The sequence below is a fragment of the Canis aureus genome, chromosome 12 (assembly GCF_053574225.1).
Source record: "Canis aureus isolate CA01 chromosome 12, VMU_Caureus_v.1.0, whole genome shotgun sequence".
Taxonomy (NCBI): Eukaryota; Metazoa; Chordata; class Mammalia; order Carnivora; family Canidae; genus Canis; species Canis aureus.
In genome coordinates, this window is record NC_135622.1 from 51116679 (window position 1) to 51134815 (window position 18137).

General features: G+C 37.5%; 1 long non-coding RNA gene across 4 annotated transcripts in view; it reads right to left on the reverse strand.

Annotated features, from left to right (window-relative positions):
• LOC144324701 (uncharacterized) overlaps positions 1-18137 on the reverse strand; it is a 136868-nt gene that overhangs the window by 91237 nt on the left and 27494 nt on the right. For 2 of the 4 annotated variants that reach the window (XR_013390133.1, XR_013390135.1), the window contains exon 3: positions 3037-3115. The exons of the other annotated variants lie outside the window; for them this stretch is intronic. This is a non-coding gene — a long non-coding RNA (uncharacterized LOC144324701). The remainder of the gene's footprint in view (positions 1-3036; positions 3116-18137) is intronic. 4 annotated transcript variants of the gene reach the window in all.

Here is an 18137-nt window from a genome sequence, read left to right on the forward strand (position 1 = left end):
ATCCTTGTCCTCCTTATACCAACAGGGATCCCTGTCCAACTCCCTTCATCTCTCATAGAGAAACATAAAACTGTCCATATATTTTTCCAATATTCATTTCTTACAATGCCCCACAGAGAAGACCATATAAAGGGCAAATCAATTCCTATGGAATACAGTTTCTAGCCCCAAGAAATGTATATTTGAATATTAAAATAATATGCATTTCTGTCTCGGAGTGCCTGCGTGGCTCAGTCGGTCAAGGGTCCAACTCTTGATTTCAGATCAGGGTCATGATCTCAGGGTTGTGAGAGGGGGCTCTGCTTGAGATGAATCTGCTTGAGATTCTCTCTTCCTCTCCCTCTGCACTTTCCACTTCTCTCTCTCTAAATGAATATATGGATAAAACACACACACACACACACACACACACACACACACACATTTCTGTCTTCATCTACTTGCCTCATCCAAGAGTGGTGACATCAAGAGATATCATATATCCAATTCTTCTAAGAAAATAAAATGTGATTGATAAATAAAAGTGTCCTAATATTAAGAACTGTGTATAATTCATATTATTTTCATAAAATTAATGTTATAGAAAAAGGCAAACTGGAATAAATGGACAAGTCTATATATTGTTGGTATTTCCTTTTATACAGTTACCCAATTAGAATAAAAATATGTGCACATTTTGGCTTTTAAATAAATGACAAATTAACTGTGCAAATCTCTGCATTCAAGAACAAGACAGAACTTTCCTATGGAAGCTTTTGCCTTGAAGTTGGAACAGTAGTGAATTTCAGACAAATCAGCTTCTTTTTTTTTAAATCACATTTCTGCTTAATAGAAAGCAAGAACATGAAATTTTGACTTTTTATAGCCCAGAAAAATCATAAACTAGAAATATTTGTTAGATGGGTTTTGCAAATGTGAACAAAACAAAAAAAAAAAGGCACCTATTAAAAAATGAGCACCTCTTTGTATGCTTTTAACCAATGTAACATCATACCATCTTACTAATTATTTCCATAATGGGAAAGCACATAGAAATGCTACCATTTGTCATCTTTAAAACACTTTAGAATTTATAAGAGACTTTCACAACTTACTAGTTCTTTTAAAAGTCTTTATAGCAAGCATAATGAAAGTCATCTTGATTTGGATGACCCACAAGACAAAAGAGGATAGATTATGCTTTGTTCCCAGATGTGTCCCACACAGAGCTTTCCCATGGTCATTTTAAAGCCCTGATATATCTTAGGAAGAAAACAATACTGTAAAAATGAGGTCAGAACAAAATGGTCATTCTTTATAACAGTTATGTCTGAAGATAATTTTTTAAGAGTTAAGTAAAAACGAGTAAAACTAAATCACTCATCCAGATGGAAGAGGCACGTGAACCACACTTTTAAATTATGGTAACATTTATTTTTTATCCTAAGCTTAAGTCAATAGGTGATATGTTTCCAGGCCTTTAAAAAGATATAAATCAGACTCATAAGGGTGTCCAAGATAATTTGACCTCAGCACACAGAGAAAGAAAATTAGCTCAAGTGGACAGCACATTCGATTTCTGCCCTCAGATAGGCACGGTGCAGTACTCTGTGGGAATTGCATGGGTGTTAGTGAGAGAAGAATTGGCCTGGAATAATTAGGGAAATTTTTAAAAACTTTAGTAAAATGTTTCATTAGATGGTTGGTTTCTACCAACAACTACAGCTGCCCCCCAAAACCTTTACTCCACTCTATTTTTATTTTGCTGAACGGACAGGTGTCAAATAGAATATCTTTCATGGTCTACTGAAAGTGTTCTTATTTTTTCTAGTAATTTGGCTCATCCAAGAGTAAATATTATCAGAAGTAAGCAGTTAGTAAATTGAATATTGATTATTTACCGAGAAAAAAATATCTTCTATTTTTTAAAATTTTTGCACATAAAGATTTGACTATTAACTAGATACTTGAGTGATTTATTTACTTTGGTAACAGTCCAGGCAAAAATATTTAAATTATACTCTTGGAAGTAAAAATTATCTAATCATTCACAAGCTGTTATAATAAAACATTTATCATGAGTCATTAATCCATTAGGACTTATTTTCCGTCCCATCCTTTCACTAGCACCTTGCTTTGAACATAGTCAAGTTTGGCTGCAATATTCCCTTTTATCATATATCATAGTTACAGGATGGGATGCACCAAAGCTGGATTCCAAAAACCCTGCACTCTGCTTGAACTTGGCACACAGAAACTCAACTAGTGATTCTAGGGCTGAAATTCATCCAGGCTCAAGGCCTGATATCATGCTTGGATCATGGGGTACAAAAAGTTTAGGGTTAGGGGACTGCAGGGAAAAATATCTAGGTGCAACATTCTCTCACAGAGGTTTCAAAGAAGGTTTTAAATTCATAGGATACTATTCTTATGGCTGGCAGAGCTAATTTCTGCATATTCTTCTTTTTTTTTTTTTAAGATTTATTTATTTATGAGAGACACAGAGAGAGAGAGGCAGAGACACAGGCAGAGGGAGCAGCAGGCTCCATGCAGGGAGCCCGACGTGGGACTCGATCCCAGGACTCCAGGATCACGCCCTGGGCTGAAGGCAGACGCTCATCCGCTGAGCCACCCAGGGATCCCATATTCTTCTTTTATTCACAACCCCACAGCTTTAACATAATCCCATCTCCAACCCTTCAACCTTCCTCTCTGCTCTGTTTTGGCCTGGTAGCCTTCCTTTGACATCCTACTTCACTCCAAGTGAAGCCCCTTGAATGTTTCTCAGACACAAATAACACATGTTTGTAGATTCTTGTTAAATAGCAAACAATGTTTACTCAGAAATCACTAATAATGAAAAATGTGACATAAATAGACAGCTGTAGCAAATCTGACTTCTGGTAACCCAAGAAGGATAGTAGAGGAAATTAGCCCCTTCTCTGCATTCAATTATGGAAGTTATTACTGCTCTGTTTGTCTCACAGGACTGTTATAAAACTTAAGGAAGCTAGCATTTAAGAAAATATTCTGTAAACTATGTAACAGCAAGCATACCTGCAATCATCATGATAATCTCTGATTATGATCTTAAGCTACAATATTTTTGGCACCATACTTGGATCCATGCTGGAACCTGGAGAAATAAATGGTGATTGGAGCAAATAGGTTAGATAGAATCTTAATGTATATCATAGTGATTTTACAGATGAGGATTCTAAAGTTCAAAGAGATCACCAACTTGACCAAAGCCATGCAGCCACAAAGTTGCAAGGGCTGACAGTAAGGCTGTAATCTGCTTGTACAAGAGTCATTCTTTCTCCTGTTCTACACCAGTGGGATACACTATCTCTTGAGCTCAAATTCTCAAATAGGTTAATGGATCAGCCTCCAGGGGGTGTGCTAACAGAGAAGAAACCAAGTAGAATGAGTTCCTGCAGAAGTACAGAGGAGAAAAAAATAAAATAAAATAACCAAGTGCTTTTTCCATATGGAGGATGAGGATTTGAGGAAATGTCATATATAATAATTGGAACAAGCTAGGATGTGCCACAGATTATCATTTTTCCTTGTTTCTTTTCAATTTTGAAGATGCACTTTAATTTTTTTTAAAATATGTTTGCTGTTTCCCTAAACTGGGACACAGCTCACATTGACTGTCAAAAGCAATTTGTCAACAACTGGACAGAGAGGTAATCGTGAGGTTGTTGTCATTCCATACTCATCTGTGAACATGACTCACACACAGAGTATCTGTAAATCAACAGTCACCTTTGGTTAATAATTTTCATTGGTAACATCACATAGTTTTGTGTTTTTTTTTAAAGATGGGGAACCTGATGCAAGACTCAATCCCAGGACCCTAGGAACACAACCTGAGCCAAAGGCAGATGCTCATCCATTGAGTCACCCAGATGCCCCCATCACACACAGTTGTTTTTCATTTTTTGGCTTTTTAAAATATTTTATTTATTTATTCATGAGAGACACAGAGAGAAAGGCAGCTGCAGAGGCAAGGGAGACGTTGGCTCCTTGCAGTGAGTCCAATGCAGGATTCAATCTCAGGATCCCAGGATCATAACTTGAGCCAAAGGAAGATGCTCAACCACTGAGCCACCCAAGCATCTCCATACACAGTTTTAAACTCAGATTTACAACATCCATTGTTGCTTAAAAATCTTTCAAGATTGTCCTATAACAGCTACACTGAAAATAAGTTTTTTATATAAGCAGATTGCTTGTCACATGTCAGGCAATTCAAATAATGTCAATAAAAGTTGCAAATTTCTCAAAATTAACAAAGATTTTAAGCTCAAAAGGCAGCAGTGATACAGCAGCAATCAGGGCCCAAGCCATGATAATGTAGAGATAAACAAACCGACTATCAATATCTTCTATATCCTCTTAGACACAAGGTACTGTCTTTCAAGCATTAGAATTTGTCAGAAAGATTCTGGCTTCTCTCAAAAGAAGTTTTGAACTTCCAGTGAGAGGTAATTCAATTAAGGGAGGGAAAAAAAGGAACTCTGGTCTTCTTTGACAAACCTCAAATTATACTGTCAGTCCTAAAGGTGCAATGTCAAGATAACAAGCCTGAGTGAGGAAAGGTAGAGTGTCACCATGATGTTCTCTGTAATCCCTAATGGCCAAAATTGATTCATAAAAAATACTACAGACTCTGTATTTGCAGGATTAGCTTCAAATATTAATGTTGAACCTAAATAGAAAAGTAATATGCACCATAAGGATTAATGTATTCTAGTGGTAGTCGGTTAAAATTAATTAAAATAGCACACTTAAGCTGTTTTCCCCCAAAATGCTGGCATTAAATCCAGTGACCAGTTTATCATTGTTGGTATTATAGCTTTGGTGAGATGTGATCAAAACCATAAAATTGAGTAATGACTAGGTATCTACCAGGCATTATATGAAGCTTCTAGTTTTTACTACTTCCTTAAATCTTATATCAACCCTATATGAGAAGTAAATTAGTTTCTTTATAGGTAAGAAACCTGAAATTCAGACAGTGATGAAATCCATTTTCATCAGGCAGCTGTGAGAGGATTAAACCAGAATGGGAGCCCAGGCCTTTCTTATGTCTGGGTCCATTGCTCAATGACCATACATACTATATGAATGAATTTGTTACTAGAAGAGCACAGTAGTCATCCACCTAAAGGAGTTCCAGAGTTAACTAAGACCACACCTGTCCCTCCAGTGGCAATGAATGATTCAGAGGACACTGCAAAGACAGGGCTCTGGCGAGCTTTTTCATTTCTAAATATTTGTTTGCTATCCCATTGATTAAACTCCTCTCTGTAGGCCTCATGTTAACAGTATATACAGGGCTTTCCGGTGTATTTTCCAGATATACTAGGAGAGATTCTTGCCAAATGAAATGTGATATTCCCAGGGAAGCATCTCAGGCCTTTTGACAGAGGCTTCTTAGGCACATGGGTTATGTCACTTTTGTTATCTATAACTCTTCTCTCCCACGAGTCCTGATAATACAAAGTAGACAATAAAACAATTAAAGTGGAACTATTTTTCAACTACCTCTCATCAGTAACAGATCATTCACTCCTAACCTGGTGAGACCGTATTTCGCACACTCCAATATCAGCTTATCTGTAAAGCAGAGAGAGCCACACTCTGATCACCTCCCTTACTTTAATTCATTGGTCATTTAATGATATCATAACCAGACATGTCCCAGTGTCTCCATTCCCTGACACACTGCAGATGTCCCTGTTTCTGGATTCTGAGGAAAAGTGGCAATACAAAAATATGTGGCATGCCCAATTCTTTTCTACTCATAGTAAGCTTTCTCTGCAAGTTACATGTTTGTGTACGTTCATTCAGCCATACCCAGCATGCACTCACATGTATAGACACCATATGCCATGTGCGGGGAGCAAGGCAGAGAAAAAGAGAGAGATCCCATCCACCTTTCCCTTGACTAATCTCCATTAGAGATTAGAGATGAAACAGGTTGTAGTGACAGGCCTCTGCTTTTACTATGTTAGGCTCCCTTGCCTGATTTCTTCACCAAGGAGCTAAGTTTTTAAGTAACGCATTATATAAATTCAGCCTACAATGCCTAGTTTCTATGGCACCTAGTTAATGATCCCACATATCAGCAAACTATGCAGACATTCCATTCTTTCAGCAAATATTCTTTGAAGCACTCCTGGATTCAAGGTCCAGTTTAACTATGACCTACAAAAAGAGGATGCACCAAAAAAAGTCAACATGATATTTCCATTAAGTATAATAGAAGTCTGCTTACTCCCCAAGGCTTCAAGTTTTCTGACCCACAGAGACAAGAGAAAGCCGGAGAGAAGGATGGTGCAGCAATTTCACTGTTTTTTTAAACCTGTTAGTTCCCTATTAGTTTCATACTTGCCTTTCTAAGCCTTTTTTTTTTTTTTCTGGGAACATGAAAAACATTGCTGTTACATTACAATTCCTTGGAAATACTCTAAATACCAGGGCAAACAATTATATGGGTTGCTTGTCTTTCTAAAATCTATCACATATTCAAATAAGTCCAGAACATTTCCTATGGATTCATAGTTTTTAAAGTTAAATATTTGTACTATATATATCAGGTATGCCTAATGCAGTGATGCATTAATATATTTTCATGAGTTTGTTTAATCCCCATTGAAAAAATAACTCAAATACTGTTGTGTGTTGACAAACAAAGTCGATCTATTCAATAATTTAAAATCCTACCTAGCTTTACGTCACTGGGAACAACAGTTGATGAGGAAATATTCCTCATATCTCGATCTTCTTAAATTGCTTTAAATTGTTTTCAGAGGAAATGGGTTTGGTTTGGTCCTTTTAGTGCTGAAGCCAGCCCAGGCTTCACAGGAGAGGCCACATCTACATGGGTATTGGCCACACAGGAAGGGACAGAAAACGTGCTGGGGCCTTTGTCTTCTGTCTCCCAGGATGAAAGTGTAGGAGTTGACAGCATGCTTTCTGTTCTTCAAGGAGACTTTGAAGGACACTGGAGGAATAGCCCAGGTAGCCTCAGAAATTTTCTTCCAGGGATACCTGGGTGGCTCAGTGGTTGAGCATCTGCCTTTGGTTCAGGTGCTGATCCAGGGGTCCAGTTCCTCACTGAGTTCCCTGCAGGGAGTCTGCTTCTCCCTTTGCCTATGTCTCTCTCTGCCTCTCTCTGTGTGTCTCTTACAAATACATAAATAAAATCAAGAAAGAAAGAACCTTCTGGATCTACAGATGCAAACTCCCTAGAGCCTCTGGAGAGGGCCCACCTTCCTCCCACCCTCTCAGAGTCTATAAATAGGAGAATAGTACATTTCAGCCTATGCTCTAATGGAGTAAAGTACAGTGTCTAATAACAAAAATGAAACCTACAGCTTTGAGTTGTAAGTCAAGGAAAGCTTACAGCCTTGGAAGCAGGTATCTATATGCCTCAGCTGACACAGCTCCAAAAGTCAGAGAAAAAACAAAAGAAACAAAATGAAGAAAAGAAATTTAAAATAATCCTCTTCCCTTCTCCTTTGTTACACTATGTCATCTCTGCCTTTTCTGTCCATAACTCACTCTCACCCCCACTCTCCAATCACCAATATCCTGAAAGTGCCTTGAAGAGTAGAACCAATTTCCACTGAAATGATTAAGAGATGATGCTAGACAAATAAAGATCCAACAATATAGTCAGTAGAAGGGAAACTTGTTTACATTGTTTTGGGCAAGAGCACGACCAGCACCACAGGAACCATGAAATTTGAGTGTTCTGTTCCTTATTCTTGGGACAGGTGACCTAGAGGTTAGCCTGTCTTTATCATTGACTAGCCACTGGGAGATTTCAGGTAAGTCATTTCACCATGCCAAAGTCAGAAAGCTTAATAGTGTCTCCAACCTGTCTTTTATGGAGGTGGCCAATCCATAAAAAAGTTCTTACGTCACAAGAATCAGAGGAATTTCAAAATCTTCTGGATTAAATCAATGGGTTAATGCATATTTGTAAAAATACGGATATTAGGTAGGTTAAATATATTCAAAGGAATTGTTAGAAATAAGAATCATCATTTACTGACATTTATTATGTGCCAGACACTGCTGTAAGCACTTTACATATTGCAATCTATTTGCTGCTTATTAAATCTCCTCTCTGCTTTGCTCAGGCTGCTCTCTCTGTCCCTGCCTTACTTGCCTTGCCTACCTGAAGAATACTAAATTTTCAAGTCTTAGCACAAATTTAACCTCTAAATGTCCCCTCTCCTCCTTTGTAGCTTCATTCTTTCAAATATATACTTCTAAGAAGCAATAACAAAAAGTGTGGTTTACTTATTAGTGAATATATTGAACTATGAGCTCCTTGAAGCAAGATACACATCCAGTTTATTTCTATATAGTCAGAGCTAAGCATAAAAAATTGTTTGCTAAATGATAAACAGATGCTACTACATTAAATTAATGATTGACCAAGGGCATTTCTGTTTTTTACTACCGAATTACTATACTTCAGATGGCTAAGCCTAACATAGAAATCTCTTACTAGCTGCAAAAAAAAAAAAAAAAAAAAAAAAGGACATAAAATTTCACTCTGTGGAAACTCAAATCCAGTGAGCCAAAATTATTAGACCTCTGTATGATATACCAGGAAACACATAAAGCCACAGCCCAGAAGGAAACTCAAGAATTGATGACCTCTGAATTTACGAGAAGAGAACAAACCTAAGTAGTATCATCTTCCCTGGCTAACAACAATTTCTAAACCAGTAAATTTAAATGGCAGAGGGAGAGAGACAAAGAGTGATAATTGGCAACATGGTCCATAGAGATTCCTCCAGCCTAAGCCCCACTCTATGATGGTGACGCAGTCATTGGAAGATTTGGAGGATTTCATATTTTGTTTATTATTGCTCATCGATTTCATCTTTCTTTAGGAAGTAACACAGTGTAGTAGTGTTTCTATCATTCTCTTTCTTCTCTCTTCTTAAAAAAATAAAAATTTGCAGATATTTGAATCTCCATAAATAGAGAAAAAATATATAGCTCTTCCTTGGGGTTGAGTTCATTGGGCCCCCAGCTAAGAAGTTAAAGGAAAGGCGATAATAGCCTGTACTGATGACTTTGTTTATAACTCTTCTGTCCCTAGAAGAAGACCACCTGCATTCTTCTTGTATCAACACCCAGAGCCAGGCTAGTGCAGGGACGCTCCTGACCCAGAGCTGCAAATCTTTATCCTGTTACCAACATTTTTTTTTTTTTTTCAGGCTAGGCCATGTTCTGAAGCCGTTATTTGACTTGTTCCAAAAATTCTAAAATAAAAGCTATGATGAAATCCTTCAAAAGACACATTTTTGCATAGCATATAAAGCCTTTAATAATCCTTTCTTCCCTTCAAAATTAAAAGTATGCGAATCCTTGAGCGTGGTAGTAGGCCTGTCCAGGAAGTAGAAGGCGTCGTCCTCCACACAGCTACAGAGGTCCTCCACTGAGAGGCCGAAGCTGGCTACATTGTTTGACATGAGGGTTACTTTTCAGATAGTGAAATTTTAGTTGCCAGGTGCCAGAGGCAATTTATCAGACGCTCATAAAATAAAGATCAGAAAGCCCATCCGTCTCCCCATGCATCTGGGATCTAGGAAGGAACACTCACAGCCCTGGATCCTTTAAACAGCTCTCACTTAAAGAGCTTGATGTTTATAATAACAAAAGAAGGAGAAAGGGGTCAGGTCAAATTCTGCCAAATAGCAGGTGTTGTTATAAGTGTTTTGTTCTCTCTTTCTCTCTCTCTCTCTCTCTCTCTCTGCTTTTTTTTTCCTTAAAAAGTAATCTGAAAGAATATTGAGCTGTTGCAGTGGATGCCCTCCATGGGCATTTATTTATTTATATTTTTATGTTTCAACAGAAAAATGTGACCTGAAAACCAGAAAATAAAAGCCTTTCACCATAAAAAAGTTCTGAGAATTTTTTCATGAAAATGTCAATTACTAAATTAACTAAATAGAATCAAAGTTCTTAACAGTGTTACATGGACTGCAGAATGGTGTCCTGTGGGGCTTACATACATGCAACAAAATAATTTTAAATGACACTAATTAACAACTAATAATAATGCTTTCACATATATAAGCATCTTTTCCTTAATTATCCCCTTGAGAAGCAAAGAGAGGAGGAGACAGGTCTGCAGTTGTATGATGTGTAAGTGACAGAAACACTTGGACCCTGGTCTTTGGACTCCAGACCTCATGCTGTCCCCACGGTAGCTCCCTGAAGAGTAGCTACACTACTCCCTGAAGAATAGCAACTTTGCACTGAGTGCTCAAACAGCATTGCTCTTTCTCACTGAATTGAAATGAACACACCGACATTTTTGGTTAGTTAAAAGCCAATTTAAGGACAGTTATTTCATTAAGATGTCCTTAGCTTACCTTAGTTCTGAACCTTTATTATTTTCTGATTTTGTTAAGCGAATGGTATGATCTTATGTTAGGGATAGTGCACATTTTGCAAAGTTCTACTTCCTTTTTAGTGTTTACTAGACAAAAATTCAAAGCACTAATATTATGGTTTGCATTTCTTGGTAATGTGTTCTTTCCTGTCCCTTCCTCCCCATCTTTCCACTTCGTGCTTCTTTTTCCTTCCCCTTAGGTCTCTGTTTCTTTGTTTCCTTCCTCCTCCTCCTTCTCTCTCTCTCCAGTCCTCCTCTTCCTCTTTTTGCTTCTTACTCTCTTTTTCTTATTTTAAATCTTGTGATGCACCTTTAATTTTCTTCATCATGAAAGAGATGGAAAAGGAAGAAAGAGAAGTGAGAAAAACAGGAGAGAAGAAAGAAACAGGAATATAAAAGAAAAAAAGAAGGAATCTGGAAAGATATGTTAATGGGAAAACAAATAAAATACCAAGAAGATGAAAATCTAGCAGGGTATACAAGTGTGAATCACATATAAAAGTTCAAAAACAGGGGTGCTCGGGTGGCTCAATCTGTTAGGTGTATGCCTTCAGCTTAGGTCATGATCCCAAGATCCTGGGATTGAGCCCCATGCCATGCTCTTGGCTCAGCAAGGAGCCTGCTTCTCCCTCTCCCTCTGCCTGCTACTCCCCCTGCTTGTGCTCTCTCTCTCTCTCTCTGTGTCAAGTAAATAAATAAAAATCTTAAAAAAAAAAAAAACAGTTGAAAAAATCATGAGAACAAAGGGGGGAAATGAGGAAATTGAAGCTCATGGGAAAAAATGGTTTATTATTTCTGGAAAAAATCTACTTATTATTCTTATTCCTACTTCTAATTTGTTAATTAAATAAAATTTTTTGGCCCTTTAAATTTTTGTAAATAACCAAGGAAATAACATATTATTGCAGACAGATATAAATATAGATTTTAGAACAGACAGGGCTTTATTATAATCACAAGATTGTAGAAATAAACAGAGGAAAACAACCAGAGTTATAGGAATCCTCAATGGAAATAAGGCGGCTTCAGTGTTATGCCCTGGAAAAGTGTTGACCTGGAAGTTAGATCTCTAGATGACATTTCAGATATGTATATGAGAGAAGAAAACAGTAGGTATTTGGCAACCTTACACACTCATTGGTAGGATTAAATTACAAATTAGTCAACAACAAAATATTATTTTCCAAGCATATTGGACACAAGAGAAAATAAATCGAAGATAGCTTGTCAGACATCATCACAGGCTGGCTCTGAAACTCACACAGGGGATCAGTAATTCATGTGTTTGGGAAGAGAGAAAACTTAGAGGTTCTTAGGAAAGATGTTTTTCTTAGCCCAAAGCCCTTCCTAAATGTCACAGTTCTTTGGCATCCTTGTGGAGATTGTATATCTTGGGGACTTTGAGAACTACTCCCCAAAATTCTCACTTGCTAGGGAAATGGCAATTTAAGGCATGATGTTGATGGGTTTAAGATCAAAGAATTTCCGCTGAGTAGTTCAGAAAGGAACTACTTATTTATGTAGAGATGCGCCCTGTGGCCCCATAGGGCCTAGTTCTTGCCAGTGGGGCTGGATTGCAAGTAAAACAGGTCTGAGCTTTCTGAAGGACCCACACCACAGCCAGGTCACAGGAATAATAATAAATCACTCCTAACTGATTATGTACTCCACAACCTGATGGACACATGATGGGTAGCCATTCTGAAAATGGGTCATTCTCAAGTTCCCTGGAACTCTAAGATTCTTTAACTGCACTAGGCAGCCACCACCCCGAATTGAATTCAGATTTTTTCTGTAGCAATTCAACACTCATTTAGGATTGCCAACTGTCGCCAAAAATTGGAAAACTCGGGTGATTTTGGTAATTTATCTATTAGAGTATCTAAAATACCCTCTAATTATTTTGTAAAGATTTTTTTATTTATTCATTTGACAGAGAGAATGCACAAGCAGGGAGAGCAGCAGACAGCGGGAGAGGGAGAAGGAGGTTCCCCACTGAGCAGAGAGACCAATTTAGGCCTAGATACCAGGACCACTGGGATCATGTCCTGAGCCGAAGGCAGATGCTTAACCGAATGAACCACCCAGGTGCCCAATACTGTCTGATTATTGATTTCTAGAAGCAACTGGCATATAGAGAAATCAGGGTGAACCTGAACAAATCACTCATTCACAGTCTGGTTTTTTGTAATCCTGCTCATCATTGTCAGTAACAATAACTTCATTACTTTATATTTGTACAGCTCCCCACAGATTATTGTGGGTGGAATTTTGTTTCCCAAAAAGATTTGTTGAAGTACTACCCCCAGGACTTCAGAGTGTGATCTTATTTGGAAATAGGGTCATAGGAGATAAAATCAAGTTAAGATGGGGTCATACTTTATTATGGTGGGTCTTAAATCCAAGGACAGTTATCCTTATATGAAGGTCACCCAGAGGGGCACCTGGGTGGCTCAGTGATTGAGCAACTGCTTTTGGCTCAGGTCATGATCCTGGGGTCCTGGGATTGAGTCCTGCATCAGGCTTCCCACAGGGAACCTGCTTCTCCCTCTACCTATGTCTCTGTCTTTCTGTGTTTCTCATGAATAAATAAAAAATAAAATCTTTAAAAAAAAAAAGAAGAAGAAGAAGGTCATACAGAGTTATAGGAACTCTGACACACATGAAAGGGCAATGATCATGTGAAGACAAAAGCAGCATTTGAGTGATGTAGCTGCAAGCCAAGAAATGTCAAAGATTACCAGCAACCATCAGAAGTTAGGAGTTAGGCATGGAACAGATTCTACCTCAGAATCTTCAGAAAAAGAAAAAAAAAAAAAAAAGAATCTTCAGAAGAGACCAACTATGCCAACACATGGACTTCAGATTTGTAGCCTCTACAACTATTTTTGTTACTTTAAGCTACCCAATTTGTGGCACTGTGTTAATAGGATCTGACATACTATACAGACCAAAGAACATACTGAACGGGAATATCTGATGTGATGGAAAACTCATGGGATGAGTAGAGTCCCAGATGTTACCATGGTCACTACCATGCCTTCATTAATTGTAGAATGTGAGATCCACCTATTTCTAAATTTATCCTTACCACAACTGACTGAGAAAGGTATTATCAGCCCCCATTTTATATAACTTGGAATGGTTCAGCCATATCATTGGAATGACAATGATATGGCTAAGGTCATATCTCTAATAACTTATCGAGCCAGAATTTGAACACACTTTCTAAGTCAGAACCATCAGCTTTTAAACATAAGTATAGAATACTCCATTATATCAGCTCAAAGGTGAAAAGGAAATTTAGTGGATTATCCTACTTAAGCCTTCTCACCTAACAGATGAAGAAACTAAAAATTCTATACACAAGATGATTTTTACTTAGGAACATGCAAACTGTCCCCTGATGCTAACACAGGTCTTTGGTCCCTCCTTCCACTCTACTATGTCAAGAACACTCTTCCTGCAGCATTAATGCTTTTTGGTGCACCCTTAACACTATTTTATACATGCTATATTTATTAGGAGATTAGGGGAAATGTAAAGAAACACCAAATAGGGAAATCCTTGGGCTGGTGCTTCTCAGAGAAAACCATACACAGGGCATATAGTGATTAACTCTGGAAAGTCTACACTGTTCAACTAGCTTCCCTGGGCCAATAGTTCTTCCCTCACTTTCTGACTTTATTTCTGTACTGCACAGTTGTGCCCATGCCTGGCCTAAAACAGCAGCCATCCCTGCTTATTAGAAGAATCACAAACAGACAAAGGCATTTACGGACCAAAACTACATACATCATTGCCTCAATGCCATGAGAGTGAGGCATTCATTGGTATGATCTAACTGGATTGGCCACCTTCTTCTCTGATCTAGTCCTACCAAGGAGATGTGTTAGAACAACTTGAAGACCAGTATGGTCTACATTGCTGAGCTGACCTAGTGTTCTTCCTGCTTAGCATGTACACAGAACTCTCCTTGGGAAGCGCAGTAAGGCACACAGTGATGCAAAGCTCTGACAAGTGTAGCAAAATGTCTTGTTCACCTTCTTGTAGCACATTCAATGTTTCAAGAATCTTAAAGACATATTCCTGGTTCTGAATTAGAAACATTCTTGGGGTACCTAGTGGCTCAGTCAGTTAAGCGTCTGCCTTTGGCTCAGGTCATGATCTCAGGGTCCTGGGATCGAGCCCCAAATCTGTCTCCCTACTCAGCAGGAGTCTGCTTTTCTCTCTCCCTCTGTCTCCTCCCCAGTGCTCATGCTCAGTCTCTGTCTCTCTCTCTCAAATAAATGAAATATTTAATAAAAAAATTCATAATCTCACTCTAGGAAATAAGAAAAAATACAGCATACTGGATAAAGACACAGGCTTTAGTCTCAGGTAGTATTTGGATTTGTTTGCTGTCTGTCTTGGGCAAGCTTGGTCCTGGACAAGCTGTTAAGTCTATCAGAACATCAGTTACTTCATTTGTAAAATGGGGAGAGTAATCTGTTCAGAGGGGTGTTATGGGAGTTTAATTACAATAACCCATGTAAGGTATTTAGTGATGTAATCAAAATACCAAGCATAAATAGGCTATGATTATTACTATTACACTAAGGAAATTTGATAAGGCAAACAAAGCTTTATATGAAAAAATACTCATTGCAGTGTTTTATATATATATATATATAAATAAAACATATACATATATATCTTTGTATACACACACACACACATATACACACATATATATACACAGGAGAAAAGGGAAACAATCTAATGGCCCAAAGTAGGGGATTGGTTGAAAGTACTTTGTACCAGGACTCATTTTTGCTTGGGACACAGGATTAAAAGAAACATTGCTTTGCACTTGAAAAATCTCAGAGTCTAGGGACATCTGAGTGGTGCAGTCATTTAAGCATCCAACTTTTGGTTTCAGCTCAGGTTATGATCTCAGGGTCCTGAGATCGGGCTCTGCCTTGAGCTCCACACTCAGCTTGAGAGTATCTCTCCCTCTCCCTGTCCCTCCTGCTTGTTCTCTCTGTGTCCTCCCCCCGCAAAAAAAAAAAAAAAAAAAAAAAAAAAAAAAAAATCTTAAAAGAGAAAATCTCAGAGTCTGGTTGAGGAGATGAACATATAAATAGTCAAATTCAATACAGTAGAATCAATCCAAGGATGGAGGTATAAACTGTAAGCTATGGGAGTCCAGCAGAGTGGCATCCAAAGATCTTAGTCTGAAGATGAGAAAGGAACAGACTGCAAGGTCAGTACCTCAGAGCATAGTCCATGCTGTATTCAGTACCTAAATGCTGAATGAAATTTTAAAAATATATTGGGCAACCCAGAATTACTTCATTTTGTTGTTGTTGTTTTGAATCAGAGACATTTCCAATTTTAAGACCTGCAAAGTAGCTTTATCCACATTTAAATAATAATCTCAAAGCTTCTGACTAATTTTACAAGCAAATATTTAATGTAATGTCTTTGCAAGCAATCTCCACTAAAAGGAAACATATTTGGATTGTACCTAAAGAATATCATAATTAGAGAAATTTCCTTAGCTGTAATTTCTAGCATAGCTAAAGGAAAAAAAATAAAACTAACACATTCAAATAAATGAATCTCATTTTTCATCCAACTTTGTGTCACATTCTATGCTTGTGGTATCAAAATATAAAAAGGACACCACATTAATAACAATTTGTAGGATCAAGACCATTTATATAATGCAATAATCAAGTAGATTTATTATAAATTTTACTAAGTTTCTGTTTGGGTTTGATGCTAGGAAAGTTCCTCTCTCTTACTCAATGTAGATAGTTTAACCTCAGTGAATGTACTAAAACTGATAGCATCCTCTCTTAAGATATAAGCTAGCACTATGTCTGCAGAATTGATAAGGAAATTATTTTCTTCAAAACAAAGCAAGGGGAAAAGATAAAAAGGAAATGGCACACGTTATTCTTTATGTTTTTAGATGACAATTAAAGCACTTGGGATTAATTGTCTACCATTTGAGTGACCTCATTTTTTTACAAAATAAAGTTATCTTAGGAATTCCCCATTCCAAAACTGAGATTATGGCTTCAATTTAAAGTGTAAAATCTGTGTTTAAACCACACACCCCTTTTCAAGGCAGTAGTTATAAACCAGCAGCATGCTTAAAAGCAGAGACAGAAAATTAATTGCTAAATATTTCAACAGTCTCTGTGATTTTGCTTTGATGTTACAAACCAATATCAGGAAGAGGAGAATAAACACCCTTTTCCCAAATTTTTTTTTTTCACTTTGACTATTTACAGGCTGAGGAAGTCAAATAGACAAGGACAAACACACACACACACACACACACACACACACACACACACACATATACTCTTATCTGTGAATCCACCCACTACTCCAGAATGCCAAATGTAATGCTTTCCAGGGCTCTAGCAGTCTCTCCCTATACTCCATCAAGCTATTTGTTCCCAGGATGGATGACCAGGAAGCCAGTATGAAAATTTCAACTTCATAACAGTAAGAAAGAAAATGCATACTAAAAAGTTGTATTTGTGTCATGGGCCAAATTCCAGCATCTGATACCAGGAGACAATATCATCTAGTACACAGCTCCTCAAGGAAAAAACTTTGTGACATATGTACTTAATTTCCAAGATCTACTCCTATCTTTATTGAAATGCAAAGACCCCAATTTCATGAAATTTCATCCTGATACAAAAACAAGGGCTTACTTAGTAAATTAGATGCATTTTAAATAGAACATTATGAAAGCTAACAAACACTGAAGAATCCTAATTTCACAAAACTAAAACTTACTATTATTTAATCTTGAAGATGTTTTATTTATTTTTCTTCTCATTTATTTATTGGTGATGCTATTTCCCTGTACTCTAGAGAGGTGGTTTTGATTTTTTGGTTTTGTTTTTGTTTTTCTGTTCAACTATATAAATAATTACCAGTGTCCCACTATGTCCCGAGCATGCCCTTGTTACCACGAATAGAAATATCCATAACCCAACATCCCTTCTTCAAGGAATTCAGCTTAGTCAAAAGGACAGACAAGCCAACAGGCACTTATAATTCATGTTTTATGCATTAGCTTCCAATATCATCACCCAAAACAAAAGCCCAGGGAGGGAATTAGAACTTCTCCTTCTCCTGGCTTCTGCCTTATTGATTCAATTAGCTTAAAAATTTGCTGAAACACTTAGCTCCTTCTCCATATTTTCCCAAGCATAATGGAATAATCTAGGCCTCACTCTATAAAAGGTTGTACAAGATCTGGTTTACTCCTGAGAAAAGTAAGGCCCAGCCACCCAGCAGGAATGCTTTCAGGATTGGATCATGTTTTTATTCTTGCAATGCACCATTTAAGAGCTACTGTGGTTTTTCTGAAGTTCCATTTGTGGGGCATTAAACATGTAGGCATTCCTTTGTATATTACATTATGCTACATAATACTACTAGATTCCAAAGTTTTTACCTTTTCCTCCCTAAAATAAAAGGCATCTAGGCTTCAGGGTAAATGTTCATGGTACTCTTTTTTAATGCCCTACCCTTCTCAAGATGAAGCAAAATAACCTTACAACTGTACAGAAACAGCCAGCATTCCACAACAAAATTTACTGCAGATACTTGATTTGGGTAAAGAATCCCTAATACCACTGTTTGATTTAATAATGACAGGATACTTCTTCCTCTGCACAGACTTCCCAAACTTAAATAAACTTAA